The sequence below is a fragment of the Eleutherodactylus coqui genome, chromosome 12 (genome assembly GCF_035609145.1).
Source record: "Eleutherodactylus coqui strain aEleCoq1 chromosome 12, aEleCoq1.hap1, whole genome shotgun sequence".
Classification (NCBI taxonomy): Eukaryota; Metazoa; Chordata; class Amphibia; order Anura; family Eleutherodactylidae; genus Eleutherodactylus; species Eleutherodactylus coqui.
The window spans coordinates 111,957,588-111,984,433 of NC_089848.1; the positions used below are offsets into that span (position 1 = coordinate 111,957,588).

Consider the following 26,846-nt stretch of genomic DNA (forward strand, 5'->3'; position numbering starts at 1 on the left):
ATTGTTTACATGGCAGCGAATCCAGGCGCTCAGCCACTCTGTTCCATTATGATCTGTTCATCCATGATGGAGCAGGAAAACAGAATCTAGCGCAGACGTGAATATAGCCTTATCAAGCTGTATGGAGTCTTAACGTATAACTCTGAGCGGTGGCATACAGACCCGGACCCCAGGCATACTGGCTTGGAGACCCCGGCACTTTTCATGCATGAGCTCATGGTGTGCAGACTTTTTTTATTTTTTATTATTCTATTCACAATATGAAGTAGAGATCACAGACGTTTTTGATAACGTGAGAATGAAAGTCGTAAAATACGGAATATTCCACTTTCCATCATATTTTATTGTTTTAGCCTCGAACGACCTTGGTTGTGATTGAGTTGATGTAGGTTTGTAGTATTGAGCTCAGATTAGCTCATAAACTGCAAGAATTAGGAGACTAGAAACCTCTAAAGTTCATGGCTGGAGTTTAATAACTTTTCCAGGATATTATTTACTTAGAGATCAAAAAATGATGCCGTAAAAATTAACCCCTTCTGACTGCAGGATACGCATACAGTATATCCCATTATTAGTCCCCGTTGCTTGTTCTCGTGGTGTAATAAAGTTTACCGACTAGCCATGAATTCAGACGGTTGGGTGGACTTTTGTACAGTGATTTTGGTTCCTGGAATAGAAAAGGGTGCGTCTGCGATGTTTTTCTTTACGAAGCGTAATGGATTTCTTTAATCTAAGAACATACACTGACTGACCCCTTTATTAGAGCCCCGGCCCTCTCACAATTGGCGCTTTCCTGTATGGAAATGATCCTTATGATCCCAGAGTGCAGCATAAAATCACTTGACAAGTTTTCCATGGATCAGTTTCAGTGTAAATACCCATTAGATGGGAAAATCCAGCGATCGGAGCGACTTCCAACGAGGCTGGGTTATCAGTGTTAGACTAGCCATGATTGGGATTTCACTGCCAACTACATGGGGTTTTCTCATGTAACACTTTGGAGAGTATACCGAGAATGGTGTGATTGAGAAAAAATATTCAGCGAAAGGGGATCCTATGTTCGGCGGCCGCAGAGCATTTCCTACAGCCGAGGAGGCAGCAGGAGTTAGGCCTCATGTCCACGGAGAAAATAAGATCCGCTGCAGATTCTCCATGTAGAATCTGCAGCGGGTCCCTCCTGCCCCGCGGACATGAGCGCCGAAAATAGCAATTTAAAAGCATTTACCTATCCGGCGCGGGCGACGAAGCTCAGCTGTTCCTCACGGCCGGATCTTCATTTTCGGCCGGCGGATGAATTCCTGACGCCGGCGGCACGTCGCCGACACGTCGTCGACGTGCCGCGCGCATGCTCCGGGCACATCCGCCGAGCCGAAGCAAGGAAGATGCAGCCGTGAGGAAGAGAAGAGCTTCGCGGTCCGCTGCGGGTGAGTAAATGCTTTAAATTCCTATTTTAGGTCTCCCGCGGATCCGGACGGCTTCCATAGGCTTCAATAGAAGCCCGCGGGAGCCGTCCCCGCGGGAGACCCGCATGAAAATGGAGCATGGTCCAGATTTTTTCATGCTCCATTTTTTTTAAAATCACTTTTATTGACGATCCGCGGGTATTTATGTACCCGCGGGTGGTCAATGCATCCCTATGGGGTGCGGATCCGCATGCAGGAAATCCGCTGCGGATCCTAAATCCTATTTTCCCCGTGGACATGAGCCCTAAGAGATGGTCACTTGTCACGGTGGCTCTACCATCCCCTCCCCTGTTACGGGTAGCCCGGGACCCGTCCACATGGCCACAGGGGAGTTGACAAAAAAGGAAATGGTAAGCGGCAAAGTTACCTGTAAGTTCGAGGTTGTCACGGGTGACACCACCGTTCCTTTCTTCTCATGTGACTCCTTAGTAGAATATATAGAGTCTAAACAGAATAAGTACTTTTCTGGACACACTGGGAACGGTCGATGATGTCCGTTTTACTGAACGTAGCAAATTCAGTTAACAGTCTTACAGTAGATTGAGTGCAATAGTGGTGGAGGTTCACGGGGCATTCACTCAAAGTCCACAGTCCCAGTTATCTGTGGCTTGTTTCTCTTCCGGCACAAATTCTCTCAACACCAGCTAGCTCACACCGAGGACTTCCACCCACTAGCGCAGCGATTTTTGTGCGATGTGATTTTAACATTAGAAAGTCCCATTGAAAAAAACGCAGCAATATCGCAGCGTTAAAAAAACTGTATTGGGTGGAAGCCCTTATTCCATGAGCACTCGCTCCTCTTTCTCTCAATGCCCAATGTTTATCCTGCGGGTACTTGGAATGATCAGTATAGGCCGCACATCCAACCATCTCTCAGCCTCTTCCATTTTCACCACACACAGACCAATGGTGTCTGTGTGCAGGTAGACTCCCTCTCCAGAGAACACTCACAGGCTGACCACACTACTCTTCACCACACTACACTACACTACTCCCCACGTACACAAACATAAGGCACAATCACATGGCCAACAAACGAAAGGAATCCTTCTGCACAATCAAGAACAGTTGAATACAACTCATAACTCGTTGTTCCTGAGCACAGATGGGCTTTAATAGTAGACGACTTGTTTCAGCACCAGATATAACGGAAGGTGAGACTCAAGGGGGCAAAAGAGCGCAAAAATCGAATAATCAGAGCAGTGGAAAAACATCACCTGGTCAGATGAATCTAGATTTCTGTTGCACCGTGCTGATGGGAGGCCAGAATTTGGTATAAGCAGCATGAACTGATGACCCCTTCCTGTCAGGCTGGTTGACTAATAGTGCAGGGGAAGGTCTTCTTAGCTCTGATACCTGTGGATGGACGCCATGATGAACTGCTGCGGTTTTGAAGGACAAAGGAGATCCATTGGGGTACTAATGGGGGCTTATAATGAAGCAGCAGTGTATATGGTATGTATTCTGTGGGGTATATTAACTAGGAACCCATAATATCTGTGTTTGTTGGTTGATCTCGCCTGCTACACGGAATATTTAATTTCCTTAGCGGTGAACCAGGATGCAGCAAACCTGGTCTGATCTCTGCAGATCCGCCTCTACATCTCCAGCATGCACTTGGATACGGCGAGGTATTGACATGCTGCGTTTGCTAATACCCGCTGCCACTTCCTCTCATAATAAAGAGATTGGCCGTGAGACAGAGTATTGACAGAGGATTATGGAGAGGAAGAACGTAGCGGGTGTACAAAGTCCCGCAGGCCCAGGTCTGTCGTCTATGAATGATAGATTTATGTTAATTTATTCCACCCTGCGGGGAAAGGAAGTTGTTTGTCTGAAACCAAGTGATCTATGAGAGACACTTTACTGAAATATAAGAATAAAGTTGCATTTAGTAACAGTTTGGGTAACAACACACATGCAATGAATATGCTAGCAACCTGATATAAGTGCGGATTTTGATGCAGAATTGCAGGCAGGTTTTAAACTTTGCAGACTTTGCAGACTTTGGTAGCCTCCATCCCATGTGAAAGGTCCTTCAGGACAAGTTCTGCATAGCAATTAATATGGACTGCTCACGGCCCTACTCTTAAAGGGCTATTAGCATCTCAGACATTTAACGCTTTCAAATCCACTGTCTGACATCTAAAGACATTATGATTTAAGGCTGTACAGCTCCGATGTTGGAAGACATCCATTGAGGGTTCTCTTACTGTATATTGCCAGCCTCTCCGCTGTCAGAGCCTATCCAACGTGACTCCTCATGCATTACTGGCTTTAGCCAGCAGATAGCGCCGTTTTATAATGGTAGAAAAAGAGTAAGCTCCCTAGGAAAACCAGGATACAAATTGGATTGGAGAGGGTTAAGGCATAGCCACAGGATGACATATACATGTGCAGATCCTAGAGGGGGCACCTGCACCTGTGCCAGGAATGGTAGCAGTACCAGCCTAAGGTTAGATGACATCCTGTGAAAAAGTTTTCTTGGCATCCTACTTCTAAGTAAAATTATTTGTCCCCAAAATTGGTTCAATTAGAGCCAGAAGTCTGCTTCAACGGGAATATTAACTATGCCCAATGTTTAATCCTCAATGTCCAATCCTGAGTAGCGTCCCTTCCTGCACAAGTCTATAGCTGATACAGCTTATATTTAGCACAGGAGCAGATATCTCAGATAGCAGTCTGGTTATTCGCACGTTCAGCTCTTCTTATAGACAACCAGGCGGAGGAGCTCCAGCTGCTCCAGTGTGTAGGGATATCACTAGGAGATGCACAGGAGGACATTATCTGGTTGCTATGAACATTGTATAGAAAGGACATAATGTTTGACAAATTATTCATGATTGTCCTTGTTACACGTCTGATACATGTATGTTCCTTTGTATGAGAAAAAAGATCAAATTAAATTAATGTAACATGTATCTTGGGTAGATAGATAAGAGCTAGATAGATAGATAGATAGATATGAGATAGATAGATAGATAGATAGATAGATAGATAGATAGATAGATAGATAGGAGATAGATAGATAGATAGATAGATATGAGATAGATAGATAGAGAGATATGAGGTAGATAGGAGATAGATAGATAGATAGATAGATAGATAGATAGATAGATAGGAGATAGATAGATATGGGATAGATAGATAGATAGATAGATAGGAGATAGATAGATAGATATGAGATAGATAGATAGATAGATAGATAGATAGATAGATAGATAGATAGATAGATAGATAGATAGATAGATAGAGAGATATGAGGTAGATAGATAGATAGATATGAGATAGATAGATAGATATGAGATAGATAGATAGATAGATAGATAGATAGGAGATAGATAGATATGAGATAGATAGATAGATAGATAGATAGATAGATAGATAGATAGATAGATAGATAGATATGAGATAGATGGATAGATAGATATGAGATAGATAGATTGATAGAAGATAGATAGATATGAAATAGATAGATAGATAGATAGATAGATAGATATGAGATAGATAGATAGATAGATAGATATGAGATAGATAGATAGATATGAGATAGATATATAGATTGATAGAAGATAGATAGATATGAGATAGATAGATAGATAGATAGATAGATAGATAGATAGAGAGATATGAGGTAGAGAGATAGATAGATATGAGATAGATAGATAGATAGATATGAGATAGATAGATAGATAGATATGAGATACATAGATAGATAGATAGATAGATAGATAGATAGATAGATAGATAGATAGATAGATAGGAGATAGATAGATAGAAAGATATGAGATAGATAGATATGAGATAGATGGATAGATAGATATGAGATAGATAGATTGATAGAAGATTGATAGATATGAGATAGATAGATAGATAGATAGATAGATAGATAGATAGATAGATAGATAGATATGAGATAGATAGATATGAGATAGATAGATAGATATGAGATAGATAGATAGATATGAGATAGATATATAGATTGATAGAAGATAGATAGATATGAGATAGATAGATAGATAGATAGATAGATAGATAGAGATAGATAGATAGATAGATAGATAGATAGATAGATAGATATGAGATAGATAGGAGATAGATGGATAGATAGATATGAGATAGATGGATAGATAGATATGAGATAGATAGATTGATAGAAGATAGATAGATAGATAGATAGATAGATAGATATGAGATAGATATGAGATATATAGATAGATAGATAGATAGATAGATAGATAGATAGGAGATAGATAGATAGATAGATAGATATGAGATAGATATGAGATATATAGATAGATAGATAGATATTAGATAGATAGAGATGAGATAGATAGAGATGAGATAGATAGAGATGAGATAGATAGAGATGAGATAGATAGATAGATAGATAGATAGATAGTAGAGATGAGCGAGCGTACTCATTTCGAGTAATTACTCGATTGAGCACCGCGATTTTCGAGTACTTCCGTACTCGGGTGAATGGAGACCATTCCTTTTACAAGGACCAGTTTAAATAATATTATATGGTGGCACAATGGGGATTATCTATCTATCTCATATCTATCTATCTATCTCATATCTATCGATATACGGTGTCCTCATCTGCAGGGGGGGGAGGATGGAAGAGCCAGGAGCAGAAACTGAGCTCCAGCCCCCTCTCTGCCTCCTCTCCACCCCCTCTCACCCCCTTTCCACCCCTCTGCACTATTTGCAATGAAAGGAGGCGGGACAGGGCTAAGTTTCGAGAATTAGCCCCGCCCCCGTCCCACCTCTCCCCATTGCAAATAGTGCAGAGGGGCGGAGAGGAGGCAGAGAGAGGGCGGGAACTCAGAGCACTGCTCCTGGCTCTTCCAGCCCCCCCCCCCCCCGCAGAGAGAGACGACGTATATCGGCTGGGCGTGAAAACCGAGCCGATGTACGGGTGTCTGAATCCAGCCTTATGTTGTATCTCTAACTCCCATATGGAAATTGCGCAGAACAGACAGTTTGGCTGTTTTTGTAGCCCTGGCTACTTGTGACAGGCAGACTGTTAGGGCTCATGTCCACGGGCAAAATATGATTTAAGATCCGCAGCGGATCTCCCGCATGCGGATCCGCACCCCATAGGGATGCATTGACCACCCGCGGGTAGATAAATACCCGCGGATCGTCAATAAAAGGGATTTAAAAAAAAATGGAGCATGGAAAAATCCGGACCATGCTCCATTTTCGTGCGGGTCTCCCGCGGGGACGGCTCCCGCGGGCTTCTATTGAAGCCTATGGAAGCCGTCCGGATCCGCGGGAGACCTAAAATAGGAATTTAAAGTATTTACCATCCGGCGCGGGCGGGGAAGGTCAGCTGTTCCTCACGGCCGCATCTTCCTTGCTTCGGCTCGGCGGATGTGCCCGGCGCATGCGCGCGGCACGTCGGCGACGTGCCGGCGACGTGCCGCCGGCGTCAGGAATTCATCCGCCGGCCGAAAATGAAGATCCGGCCGTGAGGAACAGCTGATCTTCTCCGCCCGCGCCGGATGGTAAATACTTTTAAATTCTTATTTTCGGCGCTCATGTCCGCGGGGCAGGAGGGACCCGCTGCAGATTCTACATGTAGAATCTGCAGCGGATCTGATTTTCCCCGTGGACATGAGGCCTTACTCTCATCTTAGCCGTGATTAATGGGAAATACCCCTTTAAAGATTGTAGGTAGCAACAGAGATGCAGGTTTCCCCTCCACTTAGAAGAGGCTATAATGATATCGCCACATAATTTGGTTACTTTATAAAGATGATTTGAAAGTAAAGTCTAAATATTGTCATTTTGCATAATAACCCCTTAGTGCCCCAGAAAGCATATATGTACGTATTGGGTACACAGGGCTTATATGGAGCAGGATTGCTAGCTAAGGGTGGATTCAGACGACTGTATATCGGCTCGGTTTTCACGCCGAGACGATATACGGTGTCCTCATCTGCAGGGGGAGGGGGGTGGAAGAGCCAAGAGCAGGAACTGAGCTCCCGCCCCCTCTCTGCCTCCTCTCCACCCCTCTGCACTTTTTGCAATGAGGAGAGGCGGGACAGGGCGGGGCTAATTCGTTCAACTTAGCCCTGCCCCCACCCCACCTCCTTTCATTGCAAATAGTGCAGAAAGGCGGAGAGGGAGCGGGAGCTCAGTTCCTGCTCCTGGCTCTTCCATCCTCCCCCCTTGCAGATGAGGACACCGTATATTGGCTCGGCGTGATAACCCAGCCGATATACATTCGTCTGAATCCAGCCTACGCCTGCTTCATACATGCCTGGGGTCAGCTGTCTTTGCTCACAGCTGTTAACCCTTTAATGCTGCTGTCAATTCTGACAGCAGCATTCAAAAGCCCCAATCGGCGTCCTATTAAGACGGGTTTGTGGCCTGTCTCAATACAATACCGACAGAAATACCATGTACTGCAATATTAAAGTATTGCAGTATATGTTATTAAAGTATGTCAGATACTGCTATACTATAAACAGTTAAGCAATAGCCAGTTCAAGTTCCCTATAGGAACTGAAAAAAGTTAACAAAATAAGTGGGAAAAAATATATATTTTGCTATTGTAAAAGAGTAAAGGATAATAAAAAAAAACCCTCTTTTCAGTATTTACAGCAAAGAATCAAAACAATAAAACACAAAAACATATTTGGTATCACTGCGTCCATAAGGGCTCATGCCCACGAGCGTCGCTGGATACGCCGATGGACTTATGCTGCAGGAGTACCACAATTAAAAACAAAAAATGCCTGCTGGTGATCACGGATTTCTGCAATCTCCATTAATGCTATATTAAATCCACGGCAAATAGAGCACGCCACAATTTATATCCAGCTGCGGAAATCGGCGGTAGAAATCCGCATGTGAGCATTGGCAGGCAGAAAGCTATTAGGTTCAATAGAACCTAATAGCTGTGGAATTCACATGTGGATTTCCGCCTTGGGAAACGTGGTAGAAATCCGTTCGTGGGCATTCACCATTAAAGTCCAATCAATTAAATTTTAAAAAGCGTTGTTTATCCCACATGGTCAACATTGTTTGAAAGAAACCACACAATGCCAGAATTGCGCTGTTTTAATCATCCCATCTGCAAGAAAAATATAATAAAAAGCAACCAAAAGTTGTATTTTCCCCAAATTGGTATGAATATAAAAGACAGGTCATCAAGCAAAAGCAGAGCTCTTACACAACCCCATCGACGGAAAGATAAAAGAGTTATGGTGGCAGCCAATCATTTTTTAAAACCTTTTTTATTAGTAGTACAGCAAAAAAACTGTATACGTTTATATATAAACATGATATTCAAATTTGGTATCATCGTCAGAGATGAGCGAGCGTACTCACTAAGGCAAACTACTCGAGCAAGTAGTGCCTTATGTGAGTACCTGCGAGCTTGTCTATAAAGATTCGGGTGCTGGCGGGGAGCGGAGGGGGAGAGAGGAGAGGAAAGGGGGGGAGATCTCTCACTCTCCCCCCCCCCTCCCCCCGCTCCCCCCTGCTCACTCCCGCAACTCACCGCTCTCCCCCGCCAGCACACAAACCTTTAGAGATGAGCGGGCAGGTACTTGCATAGGGCACTACTCGCTCGAGTAGTTTGCCTTAGCGAGTACGCTCGCTCATCTCAAATCATCGTACTTGTACAGACCCATAGAATAAAGTTATCATGCTGTTTTTACTATAGTGTGTACACCATTAAAACAAGACCCACCCCAAGATTGTGAAATTCCTTTTTTTTTTATTTCAGTCCATTTAGAAATTTTTTAAAGTTTTTCAGTACATTAAATGGCACATTAAATACCACTATTGAAAAAATACAACTCGTCCTGCAAAAAACAAAAAGCAAACAATAGGGCAGCTTCTTTAAGGGGTAAAATGTGTTCTTGATGGACCTTTTTTTATGTGTGCTAACGGCACATTATATATCTGCTGTAGTTTATAAATATAGTCATTATAATTACCACTATGATAATCCATGGTCATTACCGTTGGAGGCAGCATTTTATTTTCACTCGTTGTACTTCTCTTTATAACCTGATGGTGGCAGCAAACTGCAATGTACTGGTCTACAGTGTTTCTATGGTCTGGGGGAGTCAAACATTTGGTGATACAATGTTACTGCCAATGCTGTTTTCCTACTACACAATGAGCGACAAACAAATAATTATTTGATTATAATCATGTTGAGGTTTATAATGATGGAATAATGATTATAATCATTAACATATAATAACATTACACAATTACAGGGGTTTTCTGGGATTTTAAAATTCACTGACATGCCAAAAGTCATTGGACTGGAAATAATATCATGTAGGGCTCCCTCTAACCCGGCAAAGTTCAGCAACTCAACATAGCATTGAATCCATAAGTGGACGGGAGACGTCTGGAGGTATGTTGATCTGTCTGGATAGCCACCCACAGCTTCGTGATATTTGTAGGTGCAGGATCTCAGGTGTGAACGAACCAATTCTCGACAGTTTGGGCCCAATGGCATGGTGCATTATCCTGCTGGAATATCCCATCATTGAGAAGGGACATAAAGTCCATGAAGGGCTGCAAATGGTCACCAAGGAGTGAAATAGAGTGGGCTCCGGTCAATGATGTGTTTAGAAGGACTAGTGGACCCAACCCAACCCATGCCATGAGAACACACTGGTATGGAGCTACCTCCAGCCTGCACAGTGCCTTATTGGTAACTAGGCTACATGACATGAGGTCTGCACCGCACACATACCCTACCATCAGTCCAACTCATCAAACCAGTCCTATGCTGTCCAGTTAGCAACCTCACAAGCCCAGGTGAGGTGCTGTGTCCAGCGTCATGGTGGTAACATAGTAACTCTAGCGGGTCTTCTGCTCCCATATACCAAGAATGCTGCACTGCAGCTACTACAATAATGCCTTCTATGACATTTTCCCATTACATACATGACATGGAACTACAAATGTTATATGTCCACACAACTTTGGAAGCGGAATATCCCATTTGTCTGGCACCCACTATCAGGTCTCGTTCAGGTCGCTTTGCCATGAGTACGCTGGCCAGTGTTCAGCCTCACTCACAAGATAATACCTCACAACTTATACAGGCGTGGAGGTTACCAAGCTGTCACCTGAGGGAAAGCCACTTTATAATCAATTTCTGGCAAGTCCAGAAGTTGCTTCTGTAAGCTTATTATCTCCTTATGTTGATCCAGCACCAGTATCTGGAATCCAGCTAACTTTCTTTGTTATGAGGCACAAAATTCCTGGAGTTCTTTAGCCTACTTCAGCAGATCGGTGACTACAGACTTCATTTTTGGGCGAGATTATTTTGTAGCATTTTCCGGCACTGGATAGGAGCCATGGACTAGTAGGCTTGCAGGTCACTAAAATGTAGTCAGGATAGCCAGGAGTCATTACCAGGAAGTCTCAGGTCGCAGTACAGATGGAGGAGGCGGGTAGCATTGTTGAGAGGAAGGCCAGGAGTCATTATCGTGAAGTCTCAAGTCGCTTGTAGGGTAAAAGGAGGAGAGGAGCTCGATCACGACTGTAAGCACAATAATTGTGTGCTGGTGCAGTGGCAGGGTCGGGCTTTTATAATGAGCCCAATTAGAAGCAAGGTGGGGCCAAGACAGGGAGGCAGGAACTAGATTAACATGAGCATGGAACAAGGTTCGGTTCAGCAGGGGAGCTTATCCAGCAAGCTGGATAGCTCACTGGGGAGAGACACCATCCAAGGCACAGGTGGTCCCGGATTCAAGTCCTGACAACTGGCTGGCTTCTTCTGTGTTCTGAGCAGTGGGCTCCAGTGCTGGATGGGAAGCCTCCAAAATAGGTGAATATGCATTTTTTCTTTGTTTTACACAATTGTAAGCCTGGGATTTTTTTTACAGTGCAGTGGCCAGGCATCATGACTCTCTGGCCAGGGAAGACAGCTGGGATACTAGATGGTGCTCAATCATGGTGGCTCTGCCATCTTCTCCTGATAGGGCCAAAAAACACATGCAGGAGATAAAATTGGCAATGATACTGTAGAACTTTCAGTACTTATCTTTCAACTTTGCTTTTCCAAGTACAACATTCGTTAGGCAGTCTTACGTACAAGACTTTAGCGATTTGGAGTTACTCTTCTCCTTAGTACAGTCCGCATCAGTCTCAGTTATCTGACGGTAGACATCTTGACCAAACATCCCAGACATGGAGGGAAAAAGACAGTCATTCTCCATCCATCACTTGCTATGTCCCTGAACTCACTTCTCTCCAACATGTACTTAAGCAGGGGAATGTGTGATTTCATCCGCCAACTCCATAAACAGGTCCTGGCTTCTGTGGTCCAGTCCCCAGAGGGGATGCTTCCCGTAGAGATGGGAAAAAAGGCTGGGAGCTCTGCCAGGCAGTAGCAGCTGAGCCACCTGCTCACACGCCCTCCTCTGCTGACTACATCTCTCTTACACGTCACTAACTTCAGCCCCAATCTCTCTACTGAGCAAACACGTCACAACAAGCAGGTTAGGAAGACAGACAAGCCAACGCCACCAAGAATGGTCGCACCCTAACTCTGGGCCACTACACCAGTGAACCCCGTTGTGAGCAAATATTTCTATCTGCTTACAGAAAGAAAGTCAGAGATAGTAGAAACAAGATACAAACCTGCAGATTCTGCTATCAGGGCAAAATCATACATAAAACATTATACCTGAAGACCCTTTTATACGGGACGACTGTTGGGCAATTGGGTTGGGTGGCAGTCCATGGGAGGGCTGCATGTGCCCTACAGTTGTCATGTGTAAAGGGACCTTTAGACACTACATGCTGTTCCAAGTGGCCAGCACTGCTCACATGGGCAGTACCAGTTAATCAAAGCAGCCTGCTGCAATTTAGACTGATGATGTATATTAATGTGCAGTGTGCATCAGGTAGTCAGAGAACTGGTGCTGCCATCTTTGTTTATCCAGGATGGGAGGGTCATTTTAAACTTGATGCAGCCTACTCCACACAATCCCCACAACTACACAATGCATATATACATTAGTTGTAAAACGAATGAAGCACCTAGCAGGAGTAGTCAGAATCGAATGAAACTTTCTCAGTGTTATTGTAATATTGTTATAATTAAGTGATTATAATATCAGAGCAAAAGGAACATTTATTGTAGAGAACCGACCGCTTGTAGGGAGGCTCTAGTACCCTGTTGTACCATCTCTAGCTTGGATACTAGATGTGATACAGGGGGCATGGAGGCTCTAGTACCCTATTGTACCATCTCTAGCTTGGATACTAGATGTGATACAGGGGGCATGGAGGCTCTAGTACCCTATTGTACCATCTCTAGCTTGGATACTAGATGTGATACAGTGGGCATGAAGGCTTTAGTACCCTGTTGGGCCACCTCTAGCTGGGATACAAGATGTGATATGGGTGGGCATGGAGGCTCTAGTACCCTGTTGTACTGTCTTTAGCTTGGATACAAGATGTGATACGGGCGGGCATGGAGGCTCTAGTACCCTGTTGTACCGCCTCTAGCTCGGATACAAGATGTGATACTGGCGGGCATGGAGGCAGTTTCAAATTTTCCAGGGCATTCTGGATTTAACCCTTTCACTTTGGTGTGCTGGGGATCGCTGGACAACAGAAGATCAAAGACAATCTTGATATTGACAAGTACACCTGGACTACAGGACTACAGGTGCCGAGTGGTCAGTCCCTCTAAGGGGGGTCCTTGCACGGTGCCAGGTGAGCCATTTTCTCAATCCCTAGCAAGATTCTGCTATAGATAAAAAAGAATCCATTTGGCGCTCTCCCGTGTATATTATTACAATTTTTTTTATTGCTATAATTAAGTGATTATAATATCAGAGCAAAAGCAGAATTTATTGTGGAGACCCGACCCCTTGTAGGGAGGCTTGTATACAAATGTAACATAGGGGGCATGGAAGCTCCAGTACTCTGTTGTACTGCCTCTAGCTTTGATACAAGATGTGATACGGGTGGGCATGGAGGGTCTAGTACCCTGTTGTATTACCTCTAGCTTGGATACAAGATGTGATACAGGCAGGCATGGAGGCTCTAGTACCCTGCTGGACTGCCTCTAACTTGGATACAAGATGTGATACGGGCAGCCATGGAGCCTCTGATATACTATTGTATCACCTCTAGTTTGGATACAAGATGTGATACGGTTTGGCATGGAGGCTCTAGTACCCTGTTGTATTACCTCTAGCTTGGATACAAGATGTGAGCCTCTGATATACTATTGTATCACCTCTAGCTTGGATACAAGATGTGATATGCGTGGGAATGTGTAGTGGCCCAGAGTTAGGGGTCCAATCCAGCACCTTAAAATACATGTTTTATGTTTGTCTTGTGCACTGTCTTGTATGTGGAATGAATCATGTGTATTGGATGTCTGCAGGCATGAATGGGTTAAGGTCTGATCATGTCTGGAAAATGTATCATTTTGTCTTGTGTGTGGTCTAAAAGTGTAGTTATGTGGGAGCACAGTAGTTCTAGGGGTTCCAGCCTCAGAAGGGAGAACATAGTAACATAGTTTGTAAGGCCGAATGAAGACAATGTCCATCTAATCCAGCCTGTTTATCCTCCTGTGTTGTTGATCCAGAAGGCAAAAAACCCCAAGAGGCAGGAGCCAATTAGCCCTTTTGGGGGGAAAATTCCTTCCCGACTCCCTAATGGCAATCAGACTAATCCCTGGATCAATCCTTGATATTTTCTAGAGAGTTCCAGAAATAGGAAGGAGGGAGAAATAGGGGAGGCAGAGAGGTGGTCTACTGTTCCCACCTGCGCCCAGCCCGGCATGTCTGTGTCCTATCTACGGTGCATGGGTTCCTAGGAGTAGCTAGTGCCCAGATCTGAAGACTGCTGGTCCGCCCTTTATTCGGGTGAGGTCCCCACTTGGGTAGGTCTGTGTTACTAACACTAGTAGAAGATAGGGAGAGGTGCTAATCTGTGGCAGTGCACCTTGTGTTCTCTATCCTTATTAGGTCACATTTGTGTAGGCCCTATGCTCACTTGCCCACACGAATGCAACAATTTGCATGTATTTAGAGAACAGCAGGTGGTCTGTTCTCTAAATACATCACTATTGTTCTCCAGTGGGAGAGCAGCTGAAAGAATGCTATTAGTGCTGCCCATGAAGAACTCAGCATGCGGTCCCTCTTATCAGGGATGACGGCTATTAAGCTGAGCTGAACTCAGTGATGGATGAAAAGTGCAGAGTAAGTGCACAATGGGCACACATTTACAAGCAACAATTATCGCTCAAAAGATAGCTTTTGAATGATAATCGTTGTGTGTAAAAGGGCCTTTAGTTAGGAGGTCTAGACTTTACAGCCCATTTAAAGGGGTTGTCCCATGATAGCAAGTGGTGTTAAGCACTTCTGTATGGCCATATTAATGCACTTTGTAATATACATCGTGCATTAAATATTGGCCATACAGAAGTTATACACTTACCCCTCCGGTGCTGGCGTCCCCGTCTCCATGGCGCCAACTAAAGCTGCCTTCTGCCGGGAGACCTCTGCAGCGCGAGCACGCCAGAGCCGGACAGAAGAGGGCAGACAGCGCAAGCGCGTCTAATCCCGGCAGAAGGCAGCTTTAGTCGGCGCCATGGAGACGGGGATGCCAGCACTGGAGGGGTAAGTGTATAACTTCTGTATGGCCAATATTTAATGCACGATGTATATTACAAAGTGCATTAATATGGCCATACAGAAGTGCTTAACACCACTTGCTATCACGGGACAACCCCTTTAATTCAATTACTCCAGTGTCAGCCAGCCTTCTTATCTGTCCCAGGAGATGCGGCCCCATTATCATATAGTCAGCTCGGTTTTGGGTATTGACTTAAGCTACCACCCATCACGTCAAAAGAAAAGTGAAGTCACGCTCTTCTGAGTGTCAGTGTACAGTGATGTATCTCAATTTCAGGCTTTGGGGAGAAGAATTAGGAAGGGCCCCATAGCAATGCTAGTGAATCTTGGGTTCCAACTAGCCTAGCAGTATTTGTTCTTGTGACTGGCTAGTCCATTTCCAACATGCTGTCATATATTACAGCTGCACGCCAGCAGTGAGATCCCAGGTAGTTTGAGTACACCCAGGATGGGTTGACTCTGAGTAGCAACCAAAGGGGGAATGAGTGTAATTGTTTTGCCTTACTCTATCCCAAACTGAGATAGATAGTTCTCCAATTACAATGGGATAATAGACAAATGAAATTTCTATTCCGGATTTACACTCCATTTTAAGGAGATGCCAGAGGTCGGCTTTTCTTAAGTTGGGGGTAACTGTAGTGGCCTAGAGTTAAGGGTCTCCTCCAGCACCTCAAAATACATGTTTTATGTTTGCCTTGTGCACTGTCTGTGGAATGAATCAGATTTAGGGCTTTTACCCACTAGCGTTTTTTTTAATGCTGCGATATCGCTGCGTTTTTTTTTTTTACTACAAATGTCAATGGGACTTTCCAATGTTAAAATCGCATCACACAAAAATCGCAATTTTTATTAGATCCTTTTAAAAAACAGATATGGGCTATAAAGACTCACAAAACATAAATACAAAGGGATGTAAGAAACCCCTTTCACACAACAGTTCCTATGGTCAAGAGGCACTGATCATTAAGATCATGGAAATATCCAGAGATCTTGACAGGATCGTGCTTATGATCAATACGTATGGTTTCAAAAAATGGAAAAACTCAAGCACTTTATATTCGGATCCCTTTGAGATAGTCTGAGGGATATATATTCAACTATCAATGTAAGTTTGGTTGCTGACTTAGTCAGGGCTCTCTTGACAGATATTATATATGGTCAGATAAGAATGATCAACAGAAATATCGATAGATCCAAACGATTTAAAGCCCAGAAATGGTCTAGGGCATACGGATGAATCTATCGGTGCGAGCTCAAATTCTGGCTCGATTCAGGCTCAACGCGTTTCCCCACGTATGCGTGGTTCATCAGGAGCAGAGCTTGTATTGGGCTGTAAAGTATACGTAATTCTGTGTTGTGTGACAGAAAATCCTATCAACCACTGATGTTAAATACGTTTTTACGTATGAAATGCAGGTTTTCAGCGTTTTGTGCTATTTTCCAAATACGGTTTAAGGACCAAGGAGAGACTAGATAACGTCCCCTTTTTATTAGGTCAAACCATAGAATAGCATATCTAGCACTTTGTGAGCAGACGACAGAACCGCTGATTAGATGAAAAGAAACCTCACTAAATTGTCAGAGGTTTCCGAGGCAGCAGTTATGTCTATAATGCTCACAGCCCGAGCTGAAAAATAATTAAAGCTGCAGATCATTAATGTGGGCTATCTAGACCCGATGTAGGCGCCTCAGTGAAAAATTATCTCTGATTAAATAGCGAGCTATCAAGGACGCATAGCATCCACTAACCCATAAAAGTGTCAGCAAGATTGGATGCAAGGTCAGTGATAGCCAAATTCAGCCTCTAAAAATTATAAATAGAGCTGATCCTTTAGCGAATGCTAAGAAAAATTAGATTTGAGTGCGCCAAAGATTCTGATGTCTATGGATAGCTTTTTGATATATCAGGATTGAGATAGGATAAATCAAATAATAAAGTAAAATAAAAAAGATGCAGCGCCTGTAGCTCTGATGGTGAGCTAGAGGCATATGTGGCAGTCACTGCATGAGTGCATTATATAGCCCTCAAATATACACCCCTTGGGGAAAATGGCCTTATTTCTACCGCACTATATCGAAAAGAGACTGCCACAAACAGCCTCCTTGGGTGGCAAAGTTTCCATCCAACCCCTCTTAAGAGAGGGATACCAAAAGGCCAATTTCTGCGCATTAGACGCAATTGTTCCGATGATATATCCTTTAAGGAAGAAGCGAGGAAATTGACAAAGAGGTTCAGGGATAGAGACTATCCAGAGAATGTTGTTCAGGAAGCTTGTAGTTTTGCATCACAACAACATAGATCCACTCTTTTAACACCGAAAGAACGCCATACTGACCAACTTGTCAGAGTAATCGGCACCTATGATACGGCATCTAGCAAAGTACGAGACATTCTAACACACTACTGGGACATATTGAAAAATGATCCAGACATTGGGGAATTTATACCACCATTACCTCTCATCACTTTTCGGAGGGGACGAAATTTAAAAGATCATCTTGTTAAGAGCCACCTTCATACGGATGAGAGGAGAAAAACTTGGTTGGGAACAAACAAACCGTGTGGAACTTTTCCCTGTCAGGGGTGTTCTGTCTGCCCGCTAATTCTAAAAGGGAATACTTTTACCTGCGCCGTAACTCATAAAGTATACCAGTGCCGAGAATTCATCAACTGTAGATCAAAATACATCGTATACATGGCAACGTGTCCTTGTCCAAAAAACTACATTGACAAAACTATACAGCAATTTCGCCGTAGAATTCAGGGTCATACTGGTAACATCGAACGCCATGAATCGACACCACTGGCGGACCATGTTTGGTCGAAACACAATGGTGATCCGTCTTGTTTAAAATTTCAAGGCATTGAGATACTAAAATCATACGGTCGCAGAGGCAATCTAGACAAACGCCTCTTACAGAAAGAATCGGCATGGATATATCGCATGGAGTCACTCAGTCCGTCTGGCCTCAATGTGAATTTATGCTTCAATTGCTTCCTGTAAAATCTTGACTCAATTTAACTCTAAACTACTGACTTCCTCAGAGAACATCGCTCAAGTTATTGCATAATCTGATTTATGTAATATAATTTCCATCTTAAGACCAAAAATACATTGGCAATGCACTAAAACCTCTGACAACCATATATTATGATCCTCATCTTTGCCATCTTAAAATGTCCTGGATCAGAATGCATATCAATGTGGTTGATTCTATTGAGATAATAACTGCTGTTATGCAGATAATTATCTAATACCTATTATGAAGTCCATAATGACTATAAATATCAAAAGAGATCACTAGCTATCTTACCTACTATCTATATAGCCACAGTACTAGGTATCCATGTCTCTAATTAGTATATGATATATACCGGAGACACTGTAGTGAGGGTTGAATCTGCCCTATAGACTGCGACATGTAACGCTTCCGTTATGGACAAAGAGAAGGTGCCTGCGCTGCTTAGCAACCAGTAAACGATGAAACTTCCTCATTAGAAACGTCATCCCGGCACTGTGGAACGCACCACGACAATATGGTACGCATGCATCACATGACGAACGGAGTGACGTCATGACGCCGCTCGCGCATGCGCAGAAGAACACGGAAGTGTTTCTACTCCTCCGGCTGATAACGCTCTGTACCAGGCAATCGGTGGCGGTATAGAGCAATCGCTAAGCGGCGATTTGTCCCTAATAAAGGTCTTTGTCCATACTATCACTGTTTGTCTCTCCTAAATCGCTTATTTAACTAATATGGAACCTAGTGCTTGGAAGATTTCCAGGACCACTCCCTTAGACATCCCTCTCTGATCAGGATAGGTCCAATCTATGGACTCCTCCCCAAGGGGTGTATATTTGAGGGCTATATAATGCACTCATGCAGTGACTGCCACATATGCCTCTAGCTCACCATCAGAGCTACAGGCGCTGCATCTTTTTTATTTTACTTTATTATTTGATTTATCCTATCTCAATCCTGATATATCAAAAAGCTATCCATAGACATCAGAATCTTTGGCGCACTCAAATCTAATTTTTCTTAGCATTCGCTAAAGGATCAGCTCTATTTATAATTTTTAGAGGCTGAATTTGGCTATCACTGACCTTGCATCCAATCTTGCTGACACTTTTATGGGTTAGTGGATGCTATGCGTCCTTGATAGCTCGCTATTTAATCAGAGATAATTTTTCACTGAGGCGCCTACATCGGGTCTAGATAGCCCACATTAATGATCTGCAGCTTTAATTATTTTTCAGCTCTTGTTGTGAACATTATAGACATAGCTGCTGCCTCGGAAACCTCTGACAATTTAGTGAGGTTTCTTTTCATCTAATCAGCGGTTCTGTCGTCTGCTCACAAAGTGCTAGATATGCTATTCTATGGTTTGACCTAATAAAAAGGGGACGTTATCTAGTCTCTCCTTGGTCCTTAAACCGTATTTGGAAAATAGCACAAAACGCTGAAAACCTGCATTTCATACGTAAAAACGTATTTAACATCAGTGGTTGATAGGATTTTCTGTCACACAACACAGAATTACGTATACTTTACAGCCCAATACAAGCTCTGCTCCTGATGAACCACGCATACGTGGGGAAACGCGTCGAGCCTGAATCGAGCCAGAATTTGAGCTCGCACCGATAGATTCATCCGTATGCCCTAGACCATTTCTGGGCTTTAAATCGTTTGGATCTATCGATATTTCTGTTGATCATACTTATCTGACCATATATAATATCTGTCAAGAGAGCCCTGACTAAGTCAGCAACCAAACTTACATTGATAGTTGAATATATATCCCTCAGACTATCTCAAAGGGATCCGAATATAAAGTGCTTGAGTTTTTCCATTTTTTGAAACCATACGTATTGATCATAAGCACGATCCTGTCAAGATCTCTGGATATTTCCATGATCTTAATGATCAGTGCCTCTTGACCATAGGAACTGTTGTGTGAAAGGGGTTTCTTACATCCCTTTGTATTTATGTTTTGTGAGTCTTTATAGCCCATATCTGTTTTTTAAAAGGATCTAATAAAAATTATTATTTTAGTCTATAACTGTGAAGGGCCAAATTTAAATACTATAGACCTACCTGCTTCTGTGAATTTACACAAAAATCGCAGAAGTGATATTGCGGCATTAAAAAATGATAGTGGGTAAAAGCCCTTATGTGTATTGGATGTCTGCAGGCATGAATGGGTTTATGTCTGGTCATGTCTGGAAAATGTATTGTTTTGTCTTGGGTGTGGTATAAAAGTGTAGTCACGAGGGAGCCCAGTAGTTCTAGGGGTTCCAGCCTTGGAAGGGAGAAGCTAGTGAGTTCCAGAGATAGAGAGTGAATGAATCCGGACCTGAGAAGCTGCGCTAGAACAGCATGCATTCAGAGAAATAGAGAAACTGCCAGAGAGCGAGAAAGCCAGTGAGTGACTTACATGAAAGAGAGAGAATTACCGGGAGAGTGAGATCCAGCAGATAACTAGGACTCTGGATGTACAAGTAACCAGTGAATCCTCCCTGCTTCACCACTGTTAAGAACTGTTTAATTGTTATTCTGTTATCACCGTTTAAGTAAACAGATAGAATCGAACGTTCCCGATTCTCATTCAGAAAATACACTCTGTATGCGTGGACTACTTTATTCCATCTGAAAGATTCACTGCAGATGATGGAATGGTGGAATCTGGAGTGACAAACAGGACTACATGTAACCACGGTTACTAATATGTTACTTTCCCTGTCAGTAATGAGGTCGGGTCCCAAGAAGACGATAGAGCCCTGTGACAAGGCATTTCTCTACCCCGCTGTCTCTTCGGCTGAGGGCCTGCTCCTCAGACGCTGCACATGGAGCCTCTAGTACCCTGTTGTACCGTCTCTAGCTTGGATACAAGATGTGATACGGGCAGGCATGGAGGCTCTAGTACCCTGTTGTCCCGCCTCTAGTTTAGATACAAGATGTGATACAGGCAGGTATGAAGGCATACAGGTTCCATATGGTATCCTGCAGCATACCACTTTACAGTTGCAGTAACTGAGCCTCTGGATTGTGCAAACTCATAGGCTGCCGAAGTTGGTGCTCCAGATGGTCCCATACCTGTTCTATTGGGGATAAATTTGGTGACTGGGAAGCCACAGAAGTGTAACAATTCTGTGACCCTCTTGTGTGTGTGGCCAAGTATTTTCCTGCTGGAAGATGCCTCTTGGAAGTCACCATGAGAGGAACACATGTGGCTGCAGGAAGTCCTGAACATATCTCTGAGCTGTCATTGTCCCTCCTAACACTACTGGGAGTGATTGACTGTCGTATGCAATGGCTCCCCAGACTATCACACCAGCAGGTCTCCTGACGAAGCCTTGATTTGTCACTGAAGACAACCCAATTCCACTCCATAGCAGTTCAGATCAGTCTTTCACAACACCACTGCAAATGGAGGTGACGGCATGTGTCCAAGGCCATACATGTAATGGGTGCCGTGAGACCAAATGTCCTTCAGCCAAGTGCCTGGAAATGGTTCCGACAGACACAGGGGTGTAACGATGGTGCCACCTGTCTCTGGATGGTGGGCAACAAAACAGTTGGAGCTGCGCGTGCTTGTTGGATGGTCAGACAATCCTCTCTACTGGTGGTCTGTCGAGGGCATCTTGATCCCAATTGCCTTGTGTACTTGCCGTCACATATTCACTGGCCCCAACACCTCCTAATAGTCTGGTCAGAATGGCCCAGGTGGCAGGAATTTGTCAATTCAACTACTCAGCTTCTCACATCCCAATAATGTGCCCCTCTCAGACTCTGGTAATGGGGTAAAATCTCTTCTCTGCGTTGTAGAGGCGTCTAGTGGCCGACAAGCTCTACACAAGTGGAAGAAGAGGTCACTACACACAAGGAGCCTCCGAGAGCCTTTTATAGGCCAAGGGGTGACCGCTTTTAGGACCTCAGGTGACAAGACCGTTCATCTAATCACCACAACTGTAAGCATTTGTATGGAACTGCATGCCAGGGTGGCAGCAAGACAACAACTTCTTCTAGGGGCCGGATTTTTCTGACAAAGAGTATATATATGCTAGTCATGAAGTTATTCAACAACAAACAGAATATACTGCATGGTGAACACCATAAAAGAAAACCCAACAAACAATGGAGGAATTGCTGCTTAATTCCCATACCTGCCACTCCACAAAAAAGTTTTTCAATGGCAGAAAAGGAATGATCAATTCTTAAGGCGAGTCACATCAATAAAATCATACAATATCAACATACCTAAAATGTGTGAAATTGTATTTAAAAATATGCACCATAAGGTCCGGCTCACACGAGCGTGTGCATAAAACACTGCGTGTATAACGCTGCATGTTCATAGAACAATTAGGCTGTATTTACACGGGCGAGTGTGATATCAGTCTGAGAAATTCATACCGATATTGCGCTTGCAAACCTGCGTTTTTTCCTGTAATTGCCATGTGGTCTGCGCAATTTTCACGTATGTTTCATGTGCATAAAAATCTCAAGTTATTCTAATAGAAAAAATAAAAATCGCACTTGCATGAAAATTGAATCCGCATATGAGTGCAATGGGATTTTCTTTTTTTTACTCCCATAGGGAGTGATGGGCAGTTTCACCCAAAGTATAGGAAATGCTGTGATCTTTCTGTCTCAAGACATCGCTGCAATGGGAGAAAAATCGCCCATGTGAATAGACCCCATTGCAAATAATGGGTTCTATTTTTGTGTGAGTTTCAATAAAATCACCCATTTCATACACCATTAGCTAGTATATGACTCACCGGTCCAGATGGTGTCTGTAGAGCTTTCTGTTTCACTATAGAGCAAGCAGTGGTTGTGATTCCCCGCTCTGAATTCCGTAATCGTGACGCACCAAGGCTGAATGAATCAGCGCTTGTACAGTAGACACTCTGCCAATTTGGTGATTGCACTGTACATGTTAAAGGGGTTTTCCAGTCAAATACTATTGATTACCTATCATCAGAATAGGTCATCAATAGTTGATCGGTCGGGGTCCGTCACTTGGGACCCTGACCAATCAGTTGTGTGGGTGCATGCTGTCAGCGCCGCAATAACAGAGGTTAGTGTGGAAGCCTCATTGAAATCAATGGGAGCCATGTCTGCAGTTACAAGCGCCGGGTACAACATGGAAAGTCGGCATGGAGGTTTCCACACTGACCTCCATTATTGCGGCAGTGACAGCATGCCCCCGCACAGCTGATCGGTCGGGGCCCCGAGAGACAGACCCCAACCAATCAACTATTGATGACCTATCCTAATGATAGGTCATCAATAGTATTTGACTGGAAAACCCCTTTAAGGCTGTATTCACACTGACGATTTCCTGAGTACCATTCGATTCTTTTGAATACATTCATCCACACAAGCGATTTTTCGCCTGGACCAATAATCTGAGTTTCAAAAATCGCTGTATGATCTATTTTTGGGTTATCCGTGTTCAAGAATCGCTCATTTTTTTCTGTGGGAACGTTAAGCAAAATGGACTGTTCTCACAGTCCATGTCAGTTGCATGCAAATGCAATCCATTTTTAACCCCTTGCCACCCAAAGGCGTAAATGTACACTGTGACTGGGAACCAATTCCCTCCCTTTGGTGTACACTTATGTCCTATGGATGGTGTGGGCTCAGTGCTCACATCATCTGCATCGGGAGCAGGCTGCAACAGTGGGGATCAGTGTGAACACCGATCCCTGCTATTAACTCCTCACATGTTGTGATCAATGTTGACCGTGGCATATAAGAGTTGATAGAGGTATGGTGCTCCCTCTGTGAAATAATCGGCCCTCCAGTATGTAATCAAGGAGGGCTGATGGGTTGCTCCAGACAATGGTGTCCAGGTCTGTCATAGCCTATGGTCGCTGTTATTAGTGGCAGAAAATGTCATAAGTAATGTTTCAGCTGCGGAATTCAATCTTGCGATTTTGAAGTAAAGAAGTGCGGATTTTAACAGGTGCAGTATTCAAGCCCCATAGGGATAACATTGTGACACAAAAATGTCAGCATATGTAGCTGATGTGACGCACGTATGGTTGAACATCGCATGAGTATTGACGATCTCGCGCATGCGCATGAAGACACACCGGCTTTTTGATCGACTAGGATTACACCCATCTGGGTGACCAGCAGAGACGGCCCCTTGCTATATCTGGGAATGAGTTACTATCTATGTGAGTAATCTGGATATGAATTGGTTAAGCTACCGTGGAAGAGTTAATGACTAATGATTTGCCTGGGTACAGCTGTAATGTATTATGTGATTTTAAAATTTGTATATATATGTGCCATTGTGTTGGTGTTAACCAAGCTTGATAAAGACCCATTGGACAGGTCGAAACGTCGCTGGTTATCATTTTTATGGAGAAATAAAGAATTTATTTTTTACTCATCTAATGCTGCCTGGACCATATACTTTATTTACAAAAATGTCAGCGTGTCCTAATTCCACCCCATGTGAAAGGTCCCTTAGAGATCACAGTACCCAGACTGACTATCCACTTACCTTCTTTCTGTGCCAACTATGGCACATCAATACCACAAACCTTGAAGGAGCTTGTATTTTCTACTAGGCCCTTATTGGTGCAGTACTTGGGGCGACCAGGGAGGGTGGAAGGGGGCGGCCTCAGGGGCAGCAAAAAAAATTGTTTTCATTCTTTTTTGGGGGGAGGGTGAGGGGCCCTGAAGCCTCCAGTGCGGTGGAATGGGGGAGGAGGGGCATGTTTCATGGCTGTACGGTACCTGTGTGACTAGCAATCACCACTCACATAACTCAATTCACCACCTGCCAAGAACGTTTTTAGGTCTGAAGTGTGTAATAATTGCAAAATTACAAATTTTCCCAGAAAGACCATTGAGGTCAAATTAAGGGCTCTTTCACATGACTGTATGTGTTTATACATTTTCTCATCCGCAACGTAAATTCGCATGAATGGATGATTTTCCGCGATCACAGCCAGAAATAATTAGCGTTTTCTCATCCATTCACACAACTGTGAGCGTCGTTTATAGCGAAAAAATACATTGCACCTCAGAAAACCCTTGCAGCATCCTGCAGGTGACCCCAGACACAAGGCACACATTTAGGAGCTGGGAGGGTAGAGTCATTACTTGTCACAGTGGCACTTACCGGGCTTCCTCCCGGAGGGACACACGTAGCCTCGGCCAGAGCGGCGCTGGGTCTCTTACGGACACCCCTAGGATAGGGATGCCCAATAAACTAGAAGACAGGGATTGCAGATGTCACGGGTGATGTCACCATTCCGTTACCCACCGCTATGACCCTTGCCGGTAAATAATGGAGCCGCAGACAAAAGTAACGTACCTCAGGTCCCTGGGAACAGTCAGGGGCTGGCAAAACTTTACTAAACATTTCTTCCAGAAGATGGTACAGTTTACACAAATTGGCAGTGCAGCTAAAGAAGGAGACTTGAAAGTACCTCCACCCAGTGATCCCAGACTTCAGGACGGCCGGATGTGAAAACAAATGGGTGTACCTCTGCGCGGTGATCCCAGACTTTAGGATGGCCACTTAGGAAAAATAGTCACATAGAGCATTCGGACTAGGCCTGGCTGTATGCACTTTCCCTTGCTCGTGCTCTCTCAAAGGACTCACTCTGCCATGGTTGCTGTCACACAGGTAAATGGGAACCGCTCTTCCTCCTCCATTCTTCACCACATGGGCGTTTAAGGTACCCCCCATGTGGCTGGCACTATTTCTCAGGAACCCAGAAGAATGGACTGGATCTTTTACTGCTCTCACACACTCCTATTTATAATCTCAATCATACCACGTGACAAGACAAATTGATACATTGCAAGCATCTCTCATGCTCATGCAAGCACTTAACTCCTCACTTACTGCAGCTGTTGCAATACACATAACAGAATGAGAAGACAATTTTACACAGCACACCAACACAAGACATTACATGCATGACATTTATTAAAGGGGCCACGAATAAATGTACTGGGTCACTACAGTTCCCCCCTACTTAAAAATAAGATGACCCCGGCTCCTCCAAAACAGAGTGTAAGATCCGGAGTCAGGCTATCTTCAGTGTGTAACTTCCTTTTTACTTGTGAGGCCTCTGCGCCGTCACGGAGTGTGCAAGACAAAACCTGTAAACACGACTCCTAGCCCCCGGTTAGCTATATACAGGATAAACCCATTCCCGGTGTACTGAGACTACTGGTGAATGTCACTTTCTAAGTCTAGCTTTTTGATTATGACAGCATGTAAGAAATATGACTTGCAAGTACATTTAAAGTTTTCTACTAGGCTGAACAGAATTCAGGAACACTAGTATAGCTATGGAGCACATGCATAACTCTTCTCTCCACAGACAAAACGAATGAGACAAGTGGAATGACCATCACTTTCTTGGTAAAAAACTAACACACCACTACTAAACTATAGAATAGAGAAGGGTGACTGACAGGAAAAACAAGAGACGAGTGGAATGACCATCACTCTCCCTGAAAAAGTAGTAGTCTACGGTACAGTCAGTAGCTTACATCTATACCACTGCCCGTGACCAGAGAGAAAAATGAGAGGAAGGCATTGCCTACTGGGGCAGACTAGACAGAGGGCAAACACTGAGACAGCACATGGGAGTACAAGAAACCTCCTGCCATACACATAAATCATGCATACCATGCACACAATTTCACTCACACGGGGGCATATTTTTAAATTAAACATTACTTT

The 26,846-nt window shown here is 43.7% G+C and overlaps 1 protein-coding gene across 1 annotated transcript in view; it reads left to right on the forward strand.

The window, feature by feature from the left end:
* CRYGN (crystallin gamma N) overlaps window positions 1-26,846 on the forward strand; it is a 45,874-nt gene that overhangs the window by 273 nt on the left and 18,755 nt on the right. The gene's annotated exons all lie outside the window — the stretch shown is intronic.